Source organism: Cebidichthys violaceus, unplaced genomic scaffold (genome assembly GCF_023349555.1).
Source record: "Cebidichthys violaceus isolate CVI_PGR_0920_01 unplaced genomic scaffold, fCebVio1.0.p SCAF_9, whole genome shotgun sequence".
NCBI lineage: Eukaryota > Metazoa > Chordata > Actinopteri > Perciformes > Stichaeidae > Cebidichthys > Cebidichthys violaceus.
The window spans coordinates 13,176,233-13,193,048 of record NW_027176975.1 but is presented as its reverse complement, the minus strand read 5'-3'; the positions used below and the strand labels follow the sequence as shown (position 1 = coordinate 13,193,048).

Here is a 16,816-nt window from a genome sequence, read left to right as displayed (position 1 = left end):
GGCTCGGTGATGCTGGTTTGGAGGGAACAGAGCCAACACTTGTACTGATCCAAGCACTTTATGCTCACTGGAGCTCACTACAAATAACTTTAATAAGCCCTCATACAGTAACACAGCAGCTAGTATGTTGTAAAAGTCTGAACACAGACACTGGATCATCCTATTGAATAGCTGCTTGCATACAGTGACAACAAATACAATGTGTAGTCTTCAATGGTTGATTCTATCGAAACACCAGTACAAGCTACACATTGCAAAATAAGCCTTATTCTACCCTTCGTGCAACACAGGACCACACTGATTATCTTTCCACTGAGAACACTTAAGCAAATGTTTCACTGCTCTCAGCAGTTACATGGCATTTGTGCTGGCAAAGCAAAAGTTTGAAGATGAAGAGATGCTGTTTTGCAAAAGGTTTTTACATCAACATACAAGTTGATGCAGAACTTCACTGTGCTGAGATTCTCATTTCCCCACACAGAATACAAAGCCACATCAATAATGTTTCTGTGGAGTCTTAAATGGCTCAAACTGTACGGTTGTGGATTGTTTTATAATACAGAATGTCTCCATGTCTTCCAAAGCATTTTTCATGCTTTGAAAACACAGCAACAGAAGGAATTAGATAGACTGTGTCTGTGTGTGTGTGTGTGTGTGTGTGTGTGTGTGTGTGTGTGTGTGTGTGTATGTGTGAAAGAGAGCGTGACATTACTTCTCTGATATCCCAGCTCATTCAATTAAAACTCTGAACTACTTCAAATATCTGTCTGAGGCTCATTTACCACCTTAATAGAGTTTCAGCTCAATGTTGATATCTGAGGTTCAGCTAGTTTAAGATCATGTCAAAGCAGACATACTCTCAACACACTGAGTGGACTTGAATGGAACATAACATGCTTTTAATTTGTGGGATATAATTTGCCTGTAATTTCACTCTCCTTAAATTCCATGGTTATTATGATGTGTATTTCTGAAACAGCAGAAAATGACACAGAATAGGATTTAGTTAGTATTTACTCTAACTAGTTATACAAATTTGAGTATATCTATTATTTACACCAACTCACCAATCGTAGCGTAGTAAACACAGGGCGATATGGTCAAAATCTTCCATCTCGATAGAGGTCATTTTATACCTCAATAACGATATGTATCACAATATAACTTGTTTTCTGGTAATTTCATAAATAGATAGTCAACATGAAATGACCAAATGGTTCTGCACACCCTTGTTAGAATTAAATACTTGACAAAATGAATCGTATTTTTAAGAACTTAAAAATACGATTCGTTTACGATTTCTAAGAACTTTAGAAATTTGAGTTCACATGTGCATGCTATTATTAATTTAGATGATGTAATTGTGTATCACCATATCTCGATATATGTTTTCATCACAATATGATTCCAAAGACAATAAATTATCAAATTGCATTATCGCCCATCCCTATACAGTAAACTTATGTGCATAGAGAACAATACATTGATTCTTAAAAACAACAGGAAATCATCACACGCAGACATACAATGAAGTCTTCCTTGGTAACAATGTAGTCTTTCATGAGAATATGATAATGATCTGCATGTTACACTTCATATCATTATCAGTAGATGGCATATTAAGAATTCTCTGTTAAACCTGCCAAGAGTATTGCAGACTATGCCCAATACTTTTGAAAATACAACCCTCTACTTTGCATTAAGATGAGGCAGAGCACACAGGAAGCCCACTGACAACAAAGGACATCATCCTCTCCTCTTCCGCTGGCCCCTACTGACCTGCCTTCACACTCCAGTACACCGAGAGAGAGCCACACTGCATGCCAGTGGCAATCCGCAGCTTTTACCGACTCCAAAAAACATAGACTGCTATAATTTGGTATACAAACAAATCAGTGCACCATGCATCCTCCTTCACCTTAAAAAAATATGAACCAAAAAAAGTAACAAAGAGCAGGGTCAGGGCAAAACAGACAGACGAAGAAAGAGATGAAAACGGGAGAGAAAGAGAGGATGAGAGGGAGAGTGATTGGTAGCTTGCTGCCATTCTGGCCCGGCGGCCCCACGGCTGATGCACAGGGTTGCGTAATGGGTCTGCATGCAGTGTGAAGCGCAGCAAACAGGGCTTCAGCACATGTAGCTGAAGAGACCACTCAAGCCTTCTGGGAAAGGGAAGTTATTTCAGTGAGCACATACATACACAGGATGAGACAGCCGTGTTTTGACACAGTGCGCTAAAAATAGCACGTTCTTAATAGAAAAAAACAGAGTGGCAGTCAAATCCAGAGTGGCACGAGAGGGGAGAGATAAAACATTTCTTCCAAAGACAGTCCTGAGAGCTGAACTAGGGGGCATGGTAAATACGAGGAGAGCGACCCGTTGCGGGGCAAACCACTCTGAATCCGAGACAGCTCACATCTCACTGAGACTGTGATCCCACCTGACACGCGTGCTCCGCACAAGGCCACGCAGCCGCAATCCCGCATAACGAACCAACCGAAGCAATTAAGAATCAGCATGAGCAAGTTTGCAGATCTGTTACGTAATTCTCAGCCTGTGGAGCTGTGTGTTAGGAAATGGCGGCAGACAGGCCTGTTGTGTTTTCTGCTGCACATATATGGCCATTAATCACGCTCTGTGTCTTTGCTCTTTTTCTATTTCCAGAGAACAGAAGCCTGAGGGCAGCAGACCTACGGCACTGCAGCACGTGCAGGCTGGACTTCAGCATCACTGCAAATGTCACACAATGTTAGCTCGTTCACTGGAGGGCAGACTACGGTCAGAGGATCACGAGGACAATCTATAAATGGCACCTTTGCACATAACTCTTAATGGATGTAATGTCTGCTAATGCTTTGATCTGACACTCACCTCCCTCTGATAAAATTATGAGCCTTTTTGTGACTTCTCCTTTTTGGGAGGTGAGGCACCTTGGTTGCAGATAAGCAAATCTGTTGCACAAATAAATGCAAAATACACTTAGGGGGTTTAGTTGTACAAAAACACCAGCCTCATTTCCACCCTGTAGGGAACCAGAGGAAATACTGATGAGTACAGGTATTTCTGTAAACAGACTGCAAGAGCAGGTATCAGGACACATGAACAGGTATTGTGTGTGTGAGCCACATAAAACATTTTTCCTCTCTTCTCTTGCTCTCTCTCTTCTCTCGCTCTCTCTTCTCTCGCTTTCTCTCTCTCTCTGGTGCATGAGAGGAGATTTCTGCAGGGTGTGTTGGAGTGTGAGTCATCATCAGTGCAGAGAGAGAAAGAGGGGAGAGGCATTCTTAAGTCGAAGGCAGTGCTTATGGCAGCAATGCAGCAAGGAAATACAACACTCCCTGCCTCTTTAATAGGGTTAAAATCCAAAGCAAATATCAAACAAGAGCAGGTACAGGACTCCCAGCAGGTACATGTATATGCTATCCTGCTGTTATTCAACAACAACAACAGCAGCTCCAATGTAGCCTATTGAATGATCAGAGCACCAGACAATGTTGGGCCAAAGCCGAAGCTTAATGTTTTATGGGTGACTTTCCATCGTGGTCAAGTTACTGTAATGAAGACAGGCCTGCACACAGCACTGCAGTACACAAGGTATGACACAAGGTATGATACAGAGTGTAGGGTAAATAGGAAATGTTCTCCAGAGCATATTCAGTAAATTCCATCTTTAAAGTGTTCATTTTAGTATTCTATTCACTGATTAGCTGATTGACAAAAAATACTGCATATTCGACTGTCGTAAAATAAAAATGAGACATTTGAAGATAAAATCTTTTGATAGACAACTGTTTGATGTTTTATAGACTAAAACAATAAATGATTAATCAAAAAATAATCCAATGAATCAAAAATGAAAATAATCGTTAGCGGCAGCCCAGCTCCTTTGAAAAAAATGCAAAACATTTATCATATATCATATTTCTCATACATCATCATAGCCAACAAAAAAATCTTTTGAAAAACTTGCTCCCTTAAAGTTAAGTTCTCACAACATCCAGCATCTACTGGAGGAATCTGCCCCTTAGTGCTTTGTTTAGTAATGAAGTAATGCTGCTTGTTTCTAGAAATTTCCAGGGGCATTAAGAAAATTCCTGAAGGACTGCACTGGAAGGACGTGGCGATCTCATACTACTCTCAGAATATCTCAAGGGCCTTAGTAAGACTGAATACGAGGTTAAATGTCTGTTCACAGTAAACACTTAACATAAAATTGACTAAAGTCCCAAACTGAGAAATTAGATATTAACTTGTTATCAATGAAATTATAAAAGACTTATTATCTCTTTTTCAACCGTAACAGCAGTATGATTCCAGCAGTTCCTTTTATGAAAGAGCAATTACTCAAAACACAGGTCAGAAGAGTGTCTGACACAGGCAGAAACTGGCTACTTGTCCCCTTGCGAAAACATCAAACAGACACAATTCAATCCACTTGCCTGAACTTTCCTCATACCTTCTGTATTTTCTCACCCACGCTGTACAAAGGTTACATTTTCCACATCGGTCTCGCTGGCTTGACCTTACCTTCTCCCACACAGAGCCGGTGCAAGCATTAAAGACTAGTTCCCTCATATCCACACAAGCAGCAGGTAACAGATGGTAGGTTTTTGTCTCCTCGGTTCTCCACAAGTCTGTCCGGACCGTAGCAGAGGTGGTGAAATAGACAGACTTCTCTTCACAGAGTTCTGAAACCACAGCATAAGTCTGCAACCTGATCCTGAAGTTCAACTGAAGTCCATGCTGCAAGTGCAATACAAGCCTGCTGATTAAATTACTGCATACTGCAATAGCTCCAGTCACCTAATAATACATCATCACAGACTAATTGATAGGCTGCGTGTTTGCAGTAAATTAATATGAATGGCCAGCATAAGAACTACATGGGGTAAAGGTCAGTCTCTTTATTCAGCAGTGGATGAAAAAAATGACTTCTTTTGACAATGGAAACATGTATTTTTTTGACTCCCACCCATTTTGGGGTTTTTCTTTTACTCTCTAAAGAAGTGCAAGTTAAATATTCAGTCCCTTGGCTTGGTGCGATATTTTGCTCTGCGAGACCACTGTCAGACTACACTTCAAGCTTGTGGAGTACATTTAGATGCAGCTCTGGGAGTGGGAGAGTAACTCTGTGGCATATTTTTTGGATGCCAATAAAATAAACAAAATATACTGGATGTTTATTCACTCTGATTTTGCTATAATCGGCATATTTACAGGACTTTCCTGAGCTGGCTCTAGTTTCACTTGAAAGTTGTGTGATACCTAAGACGTCAACTGAGAAAAAAAAAAACGAGAAAGAGAAAGAGAGCTAAAAGGAGAGATGGGGCGATGCAGTTCAAGCAAAAGACCCAGAAAACAACCTTTTTCAATAAACTCATTGAACAAAAAGTCGTGTTGGCTGGGTGAGTCATCCTAAGTCGGCCTGTCAGGACCACTAGCCCCTCACACTCATCCCAAAGCACCTACTAACAACAAACCCTCACAGAGGACAGCACCTCAAATGCAGCAAGAGGCAGGAGTCTGAAGTTCTCCGAAAAAACGTTTTACCACTGAACAAAACGCTCTGATGAACAAGCAGTCCCAACTGAGACAAGAGAGCAATTCAAGGAAACAAAGAGGGTTATAGAGGGATACAATAACAACACTCCAGACACAGGCACAGCTCATCACAACTCTTCTGACACTGTGAGTGGCTGGCTTATCAGTCAGCTCCTCTGTCTGTATGAGAAATGCTGGCAGCCATCGTTGGCCTTTAATTCCACCCAGGCACCAATCAAATTTAGGGGCACTTGAATGAGCATAATCAAACACCTCCTGGTGATTCACAATTACCCAAAGATTTACAAATAAAGCAAATGTGCATATTCATGAAATAAAAGAATAATACATGCTTGACATGAGGTTTGTGGTTAACACAAGATTAAGAGATTCTAACATTTGTCTTAAGACATAAAATACGTCTGTAGATGTAGCCTAATGTTAGCTTTTTTCTTCAGCTAGGTGCACTTATGCGCTTCAAAAATCATAGAAGTATATTTGTGACAATTATCTTGCTGAACAAAATGTGTTAGTATCATGAACTTGTGTTTTCCACAGAGCTTATTTATTGGGTTTTTGTTGAGGGAACCAGTACAATGCTAGCTTCCTGGTTGGCTGACAAAAATACTACATTCCTGCAGCACTCTATATGACATACCATGTAACCACAACATCCCGGTTTGATTTTGGCTGGCGATTGTTGATGTATATCATACCTCTCTCTCTCTCTCTCCCCAAGAGTGTCCTCAAAAAATGTCAAAAGATATTATTGGAATGGATGGATAAAACCACTTTGGGTCAAAGTGGAGCATACAGCTCAGATGAGAACAGTGGGGCCACGTTTCTGGTGATGTTGCTGAAAAACTGGCCACAGTCTGGTCTGAATTTACAACATTGGTATCGCCCTGGACAATGATGTTCTCAAAATAAACACCTGTGAGATCACTACTTTTGAAGATGAAAATTGCTGCCATATCAGGTTGAACAAAAAAAGGCTTGTATTACCCTATTTCCCCATGACAACGTGCTGATGTTTAGTATGCATAATGTTTACCTTGTTCACAAGTTTAGCGAGCTAACATCCAGCAATTTGCACTCAACATAGTCGAGGCTCACAGGAATGTCAGCCAAAATGCTCAATGCCACAAAAAAATATCTAAATGAAGTGATAAACTGCCTAAAGGTTTAGGCGTGAAGTGTCCCTTTAAACTGCTCTTTTACTTGACTCGGGGACTTTAATGACAGGCATTGTATTTAGCCACCATATAATTGAAATGACCTTATTAAGTTTCTGCTGGGTCACAAGCAAATTTAGGTTGCTAAAACATATGAGCTGTTCTTTTGTATCAGGTATCTGTTGTTATATTTTTTTGCTTTATCTCAATTGGCACATGAGTGCACAAGCACACATAGATCTTTCTTTAGGAGAGAGAGTATCAATATTTATGCACTGGCTCCATAAATACCAGTGGCCAGTCTAAAAATCAATGCACGCCTGCTACATATTTTAATCTGCCCATGAAGGTCACATTACTCCAACAACGCTTGAGAGGGCGACGCTCACATACACACTCAACTAGATCAGCCAACAGCTTTTGCATTTATGCCACCAAGACCCTGCCCAAGTTCAACTAATGTCACTGAAACACACACTGTATTAAAACGTGTAAAAACAGAGAAAGCTCATTAGCCATAAATGGATTATAAATACCATCACATGGCATATGCTCTAGCTGCATCTGAGACGGCTGTGTTTTCAAGGTTTAGCCCTGTGTAACTCATCTTCATTATAGATGAGGCAGAGGAGAAGGGGAGTGTTCAGCGGAGCACTATCAGTTACCAGAAGGCCAATCTAAATCTCCCTCATCATGACTAGACTCTATTTCAGAGCCATAGGGGTGACACAGCAACAAGCTCAGCCTTCCCTGCAGGCAGCTGTAAACTAAGGCAGAACTCTCCAGCCTCCATGGAGCTGAAGCAAAAGAAGAAAAAAAACACTGTTCTCATTTCTAAAACTGAGGGACTGCCAAAGTGATTCCTGCCATCACATGAATGTGTCACTTTGCTAACAGGGCTTATGAAAGTTAGATGAACATTTTACGATCTTGTTAAAACCGGTTACATTATTAAAAGGGCACATTCATCCTGCGAGGCGAGAAAGAGAGCCTGTAGCAGATTGAAATTTTAATAAGCTCAATGCAGTGGCTAGAGATTGAGAAACTTGGCAGAGATTTAGCTTTGAAATCCTGAATGTGGGCATGAGATGATTTAGCCTCATTGTATCATGCATGCACTCAAGCGGGTCAAAAGACAGGGGATTCAGCAAACCTGTGATAAACCCATTAACCAGCTTAACTTCAGACACTTCCCCAATTTAATCTGTGTGATATGAAGCAATGTTTCTACCGCTATTTTTAATGTAGTCCCCTTTAGCTCAGCGTAATAAGATTAAGAAGACTATCAGGACTACTAACGGTATATTTGGCAGGTTTTACTTAACATTACTTAACCGACATATTGTTATCTCAAACAGGTATGTGTTGCAGCACTGGTGATTTCTTTTCTCTACCTGGTAAGCAGCACACCACTTCTGAATGAATGAATCCAGAAAGAGCAAGGTGATGCTGAAGCCCATGGCCATCGTGACAGACCAGACTAGAGATGAAGGTGGCTGGTGTCAGCAGGCTGGGAAACACCGACTCTGGAGGAGACTGGAAAGGACTCCCTCCCTCTCTCTGCTATCTGCGATAAGGCTGGGATAAACGGTATCTCAGCATCATAAGTGTACCTTTATCTGGTAAGGCAAAGGCATTGACTACATAGTGCTATGTATGTATGTTTGTGTGTGTGTGTGTGTGTGTGTGTGTGTGTGTGTGTGTGTGTGTGTGTGTGTGTGTGTGTGTGTGTGTGTGTGTATGTGTGTGTGTGTGTGTGTGTGTGTGTGTGTTTGCCCTTGTCCCATGTGTGCATGCTGGCACCAGACACCCTGTGTGTTGAATCATGCCATACATTCCTCCAGCTCCTTGCAGAGCTGTTACAGCAGAGAGGCAGTGGGCCTTGTTCCAATAGCAACACAGTCTTACAGTTTACATTCAAGGATCGTTTCTCAGTCAGGAAATAGGACAGGGGTGAGAACCATGTTTACTGCTTATGAATGATAACACATGTTCTCTGTGCACTGATAAACAATTATTAGATTGTTAATGTCTAAAGTAACTACTTGCTTAAGTACTTGCTTTTTCTGTTAAATCATTGAAAATTGAAATAGATACATATTGGTTCCTTGGATGGGTTGAATGAAAAGCTATTATTGGTATCTGTTTATTTCACAAAAAAAAATGTATATTCATATCTGTATTCAGATTTATATAGGAAGTGGACAGGGCCTACACCAAATGCAAGAAATCATCTAAATTGCTAAATGTTGGTGTTAAATTGTTTTATACTGCCATTTAGACTCATGACCCATGTATCCTGTAAAGTTAGCATGCAAAAAAAATTCTAGAAAAAAGTATTTCACCATTTACGCACCTAAACTAATCAAAAAATTTAAATTTGTATTTGAAACATTCCCTCAAAAAAATGTAAGTCTAAATTAAATAAAAGCTGTGTAAATGTTATAGTCAAGGAGGAAATTTATTATGGGAAAAAAGTAGAAAATGTGAATGCAAACGCAATTTAAAATTGAACATATAACATATGCATAGCATACATTGATTGTTTAGGTAATGGCGGAGGAGGCCTGATGGAATGTTAAGTTGGCCTAAAGTGACATGATTTTTTTTTTTTTAAATTACAAAGTTATTGACAAGAATGATGAGGATTAGTAACTGTGGTAGTATTGGTACTACCAGTACTGAGAATAAACTTTACTATATGTCTGAATATTGAGCATAAAACTACCTACACGTCAGTGTTTTTATAAATAATCACTGCAGCTCTAGCAAGATTAGATGTGACAGAAACATAGCAAAGTGGAATAAAAACACATGCTTCAGTCTTACTGTAGATATATAGTAGATATCTTTCCTCTTTAGTAGTATTTGACTTAGAGCTACTACTACAGTCACAAACAAACACATTGGTATCAAGGAGAATCCTGGGTGACCCCTGTGCATCAGTAAGACAAGCACTAATAACTAGTCAGTCCACTGGTGAAGCAGAATGGGCTGCTGAGTTAATGTTGTGTAGCAAAAGCAGTGTGCGGTCCTGGGTCAGCCAGCAGCATCTGAGCGTTAATAAGGGGGGTAATTGAATTAGAGGATCAGTGGAAGCCTGTAGTGCGGGCGCCACACCGCTCTAATTTCATTACAACTGATGTAAACATGATGTTGGCCCCTAGTGCGGGGGCCTCCCACATCAACACATGCACGAACACGCATGCGTGCACACAGACACACAACAATACAATGCTCACATATAAAAATAAATTACAAAACCACAAATCTAAACCTGCTTGTGTCATGTAACATCCTGTCCCACCATGCAGAGATTTCAGCCTGTGTAATAGTTTGTGAGAGAGGCTACACTAATGAAGTAATAAAGGTGAATCAGGGGGCAATCAGCATTATGTGGTACAAGAAGAGTAGGAACACAGCATCAGGTATTCAAGTATTCAAAGTGTCATTACATTTTGTGCATCACGGGGGCTCAGTTGTTAGCACTGTTGTCTCATAGCAAGAAGGAGATTGATTCTCTGCTCTTCTGTGTGGTGTTTATGTTTTCTGAAAATGAATGATCTATAAATCTGGCATTGATGGTAGTGTAGGCGAGAGTACATGAAACATTAAGTTGACACCAGGGAATATTTTTAGTTCTGTTGTTTAGAAAAACACGATGGGGAGCCAAAATCTATGATATCCATCCTGCAAAGTGATTTTTTTCAATCTTCGTGATGCATATTTATGATCAGCACTCAAATGGGCCTCGGCCTGATGATTCACTTGACCATCAAACTGAGCACAGCCAAGTAAACCTGTAGGCTTGACTGTAGGCCCTCTTCCGGTGATGAATAGTTATGAGGGCACGAGTTAACCAGGGAAAAACTGTTCACATCCCTAATAAGTCTTTCCCCTTTCCATCCCAGTTGTGACAATGAGACACTCCCAGAGACAGATGGGTAATAGGTCACATCCTCAGCTTTTCAACATGCAGGAGCACAGGAAGAAAACCAACGGATATGGAGACAGAAAAATTGTCTTTTGCAAAGGTACTAAGAGAAACGCATTGCCTAACTCTTTGCCAAAACATCACACATCCCATTACTTCATTGGGCAGTAAATCAGCAAATCTTCCCTACTTTGAACAGCATATATGTTCATGCAACTCCCATCCATCAAATGCTCAATGCGAAAAAAATGCTTAAACCTTGCTTCGACCAGTCTTTGACAGATGCGCCTGTTCTATTTTTTGATGACCTGCAGAGCCTGCCAGATTTACCTCACGAGTTTACCCCTGCAGCAGAGCAGGAGGAAAACATGGATGAGGACAGACTTATCAGGGTTAGGGAAAAACAACACACCTACATGGCAAATCCTGTTTTTCAAAAAGCAACACCATGTAACATATTCATATAGAAAATAAAAAGTTGAATTCATCAACAATAACACACCTTTGCTCAAGTCATTACACTGACGGGTTTTGTGAATACATAATGGACAATACTGGGTCATTACACTCACATGATAACTCTTCTCTACAAAGCTAACCATTATTAGGTAGCTGGTCACTTCTGGCCACAGTGTCCGCTGTTCAGTCAAAGTTACACAGTATCGCCTTTTAGAAAGAGTAGGTTTGGGGGGAAATAACTGTTGGTAAACCTGGGCTGTCTATATTTTTGTTGCTTTTTGCTCTTGTATTCTTGAGAACAGCAACAACTTCTCTCACCTTCTACGTACAAAAGTAGCTTGTCTATTGGTTGAACATTTATGTTCTGTTGGTTTGGATGGACATAATCCTGCTCATGTCAGCACAACAGCAATACAATATGGAGCACTGTACATTAGATTTGAATGTGACTGAAACATAAGGCTTTAATAATATACCTGTGCATTTTCCAAAACGGTTCTATAGGTGCTTAATTTATTGGTAGGAAATTGTCTGAAATCAGAAAACTGCTTCTTTCTTCTGCCACTTTCCTTGATCTCAAAAACTCCTGTAGTCATACACACTTAAAAAACTTTGTCGTTGACAACTTTTGCAGAGTATCTGTGGAATTCCCTCTTTAGCAAAAATATCCATGCCTAAAAGAAGACAAACAACAAAAGAAAATCTCTCTTAGACAAAGTTAAAAAAAAAAAGACATCGCTTTTATTAACATTGCTCCCTTGAAAACACCGACGCTGCAATAGACGGGCAGACAGCTGTGTACACAAGGAAAATACCTTTAGTACGTCTGCGGTTTGTTGATTGCATCTCCGTTATAAGATAACAGAGGTGCAGGTTAATGGAGCTTGCTGAAGAAGTGCCTCATGCACTGTCAGTTTTTCATTACCTCTTCACTCCGTCTTAGGTAGGACCGTTCAGTATTGATAATTACTGATGCTATATGCCAATCTTTCAGGATCCACAATCGGCTGTTTTTCCACTTCAGGGAACTAACAACATCACGCACCCCCTCACCAAGACCTCTGTTCCTCCCAGTCCATTTCTCTGTTGACTGAGCGGTGCAAGACACCAGCTTAATGACACAATAGGGTGTACATTGACTTCAAAAGCACTCGTTTCCCAGCAACCGCCACAGGTACAAGTGAAGAGATTTTGTGTGACCAGACCTCCTTCGAGGATGTTATAATTATCAGAAGATTTAGAACTGAAGGAAGGCAACAGCTGCAAAGTAATACCATAATTCACATTTAAGTGTCAACAGAGTATGCAGCCAAATGCACAATTAAATTTCCTTTACACAGAAATGTTTGACAGACATACAAATATTTTTACTTTCCACTTTTTAAAATGATCATTATTATGCATTTGGTTGCTTTGACATGGCTAAAATGGCAGGTGAGCCCTCAAGAAATGTTGACAAGCTAATTATCTAGTAGCCCTGTCACAAGCAGGCAGAGAGTTTAAAAATAAAGTTCACACCACCCTCATTCTGTAAACAATCACAGTCAGCAGTGCTAACCTCACACCCCTATAGACTACAGCTGGCGGACTTTAACAAGAAGACCACACTCTCTCAGTGTGTGAGACAAGAAGGTTTGAGGGTTGTGAAAGGAGTGTGAGAATATCGTGTGCTCCTGTAAGTTTGTGCAATGCAGCCAAACCAAAGCTAGGGAACTTAAAAAGAGAGAGATGATACGGACAAAACACCTTTGTTAGTTTCTTATGTCACCGTTACTGCTAATACAATGCATCTCTCTTCAGAGCACTTGAAAAGATCACTGAAATTAACTGTTCATTAACACGCAAGAAAAAGTTGCTAATAACAAAGCTTCAGTTTACGGTTAAGCCCAAAGATGTCACCCAAAACGTCGCCCACTGTGAAAACAACAATCTGGTAAGTGCTGAGGGGATGCAGGACCGAAAGCCAGCAATCCCACCCCCCCACCCACACACACACACACACAGACACACGACTCATCCCCTTTGCGCAAGCACCACGCTGAGTTCTAATCGATGCAGCTCATTCATATTGTACCACAGACGTCAGGGGAAGCCGAGGGAATTACAACCAGCCTCCGCTGTGATATCGCAGCCTGGAGGAAGCCTGAGAAAGACGAAGCCAGCTTTGCTCTGGTAACCTGCCGTTTACTGTCTACGGCCCTTTTAAACAACATGTCTACTGGGCCTTATCGCTCCACAGCCAATGACACTGAACAGACAGTACTTCAACCACATTGTTAAAAAAATAAAAAAAACACTACACTACACCATGTTTTGGATATTTCAACATTATCTTATCTGTGAGAAAATGAACCGTTTGACCTCAGATGAGTTTCTCCGGTGGTCTGTAGTAGCATCAACATTTACTGTGGAGACAGATTAAAGAAAAGTCAGTAATGAACCTAATGAAAAATTATCCTCTTACCCTTCATTCATAACGAAACTACATTTTTCTGACTTAAAATTAGCCAATTGGTCATCCTGTAGGCTCGGTCTTCTCCTCAGTGAACACACAAGCCTTTAAATTAAGAGACTGCTACTTTGACCCTAATTAACCCCAATGATGACTTGAAATGAACACAGGCAGAAGGGAGCACAGCTCATTTCAAAATTAAACCAACAACTGGAGGAAAAATAACTCATGGTTCACAAGTTCACAATCCTAAGCAGAGAGAGGAACATGAAAGCCAGAAAATTGCTGGAAGCAAATGCCCCCGACAGTCTTCAACTGCCCCTAATGGACCATGCAGTCCAGCATCAACAAGCCTTTATCTGCCTTTCACACACAGAACTCACCAGTAACTTCTGCTTCAGCCTTTGATGGCTCAGGGTGTCAGGGTTGAGTCTCAGAGCTCCGCTGTTGTCCTCTAGAAGACGAAAGTTGTCCAAACGCTGCACACCTGGGAGCTGGAGGGGCAAAACTTCATTTCTCAGCTGTGGGGGAAACAGAAAACAACACAAAAGTAATTTAAAGCAATATAGTAAAAATATTACTGTACATTTTCTTATTACAAATAACTTTTCACCGCTGCCGGTCCCACTGGTGATTAAATCTGCCAGCACTCTATCTTTAAGTGTAGGAGAGTGGCCGCTGAGAGCCAGCAGGTGATCTGAGTGGAAAAACAGCCAACAGCTACATTGCTAACATTGTAGAGCAAACAGTGTATTCTCCCTTCATTGATCTTCACAGGTTCAGTCTGACAATGGAAGGAATGAAGCATCTACGGCACTACCTGCCCACCTGCTGCTTTAAGCATGTTGAACACAGAGTACCACTAAACTTCACTTTCATGAAAACTAAAAGTCACAGATGTGCAATCTAGTTAAATAAAAATGAAATGTGATGAAATCAGAAAAATTAAAATTTTATAATGGATCAGCTGTAAAATCAGGTCCAGAAGGGTTGTGCTTTCTGTGCATGTCACGAGACATGATTGGTATAATGGTGACTTAATTGTATTAATCCCAGTCGCCCAGATGCTCCGCACAGCTCTGTTTACTCACATACCACAACAACCAAGCAACATGTTGACCTAGTGTATCAATAAAAAATAACACTTAAGCACTCATTCAACCAGATACTTACAAACCCACACAAGTATAAGATGCCAACAAGGTAAAATAACATCCTCTCTCCATGTTCAACCACTTAGCCGGCAATGCTGATAGCACTACCTAAACTGCTTGTTATTGCCAAGCTAGTGGAGCTGGCTGGAAATAATAATGCCCCCTATTAAATTATTCATGGCTCCAGTCAGGTGGAACCAGATGCTGCTTTTGTGTCATAGAGGGAGAGCTGTAACTCGACTCAAGCATGGAAGGCCATCGCTGCATGGAGGTAAAGACTTCATGGAACAAGCGTGGATGCTGCTGGGCTCCAAACAAAACACAGGATGTCATGACACTCACTTGGTTGTTTCCATGTGACATTTTCCTGCAAGTGTTCAGACAGAGGACAAAGATTCAGCAGGTTCGACTAAACGGGGGGGGGGGGGTGAAGCCTGAAGTGCTGCTCACAGATCACCCACCCTGTGTTGGATGTCGCTGCGCCCCACCCTGACATTTATGGGCATGGCCAGAAGATGACCTTTTTTTCTCCACGCCATGCTTTAGTGCTGAATGCTAATGCTATGGTGCTGTGTGCCCGCCACTCACGGGAACAAGCAGTGCTATTTTTAGCCACATGTCCACAGCTGCACATGTCCAACCCGGGGCCAATGAGCAATTAGTGTTTGTTTCTAATGGCAGGAGTCAGTGCCGTAACCTCCTTAACGCAAACAGACATCTGGACAAAGACCGTCTCTGTCCTGCCCCGTACCCCTTGCCACAAGGCAGACAAGACCCCTTAAGCCATGTCATCCCTCCATCCATCTGAACCTTCATAGGTGCTGAGATCATGAGATCAGCTGCCATTCACGCTGGAAACTAGGTGACTTATTTACCTACTACAGCTGAAAATAATACTGTCACATGCCTGTTTCAAAATAAAATTGATGCTTTGATAAGTCCAAACACCTGCTTGTTTGTCAAAGGAGTCATCAACTCCATCTGTCCACATATTTCAGAGGGCTACATGGAGTTATTCATGACACTGCAATTCACGATTATTTTCATCATTAGTGAATCTGCAAATTATTGCACCCACAGCTTTCTGAAGCCTAAGGCGACTGAACAAACTACCGAAAAAGCCACAGCTAGGTGATGTTCAATATTTTCAAAAATATATTTTGATAATTAAATAATTATTCGAGTCATTTCACATTTCACAATTTTTTAGAAGTAGCATTTAGAAACATTTCATCACTGCTGATTCTGACATTTCAGAACAGTATGGGCTCATCCTTTGTGATAATGTCTAATGATAATGCCGAGGTAAGCTTTTTACTAGGATGAGTATTCCAAGCGGGCATTTCTAATTAAGTGGAATTAGACACCATTTTTTCCAGCATGCAGGCATTTCCTCAAACCCATGTTGGGCTGAGGTCCTTGACTGTCAGCTACTCAAAGATAATATGGAATATTATGATATATCTGGCTGAGCGGGTATAATGAGTCAGTTTGGGAGTCGGTATGTCATGACGGCCTCTTTAATTCATTTTAGTCAGGGCAAAGCTAATTCAATCCACCTTATTACAGCTTCTTCATGCAATTACCCTGTGCCCCTGTTCATTGATGGACCAGTATGGAGACAGTGGATTGGACAGCAGACTTACCAAGCCCACAGAGACCTATAACATACAACAATGTAGCATGGCCTATCATACAGTTAACAAAAATGAATCACTGCAAAAAAAAAGAAATCGTTTCACAGCCAAGCTCTTTTTTATTTCGTAATCTGCTGTGAAATTCCACTTGATCGGGACATTAGAATCAATTATATCCTCACATAAACACAAAGCATTAACTCTGGAGCACATTAGCATCCCATTAATCATCCACAACATGAAAAGTGTTGAAGAAACTGCAAGTGTGCCTTGAACTGACTGGCACAGTGTGTTTGTAGCACTGCCTGCCAATAACACGTAATCAAAGAGAGTGCAATTAACCTCAAACATGGTGGTCAATACACAGAGTACAGCATGTAGAAAGGATATTAACATTGGACTTGGTGTTCAACAACCACAACAGACATCAGAGGACCCTGCTCTGGTTGCTTACTGTTTTCAAC

General features: G+C 40.9%; 1 protein-coding gene across 3 annotated transcripts in view; it reads right to left on the bottom strand.

The window, feature by feature from the left end:
* Positions 1-16,816, bottom strand: part of rimbp2b (RIMS binding protein 2b) — a 75,982-nt gene that overhangs the window by 54,707 nt on the left and 4,459 nt on the right. For all 3 annotated transcript variants that reach the window (XM_068703102.1, XM_068703107.1, XM_068703111.1), the window contains exon 2: positions 13,945-14,082. The gene's annotated coding sequence lies outside the window, so the exon portion shown is untranslated. The remainder of the gene's footprint in view (positions 1-13,944; positions 14,083-16,816) is intronic.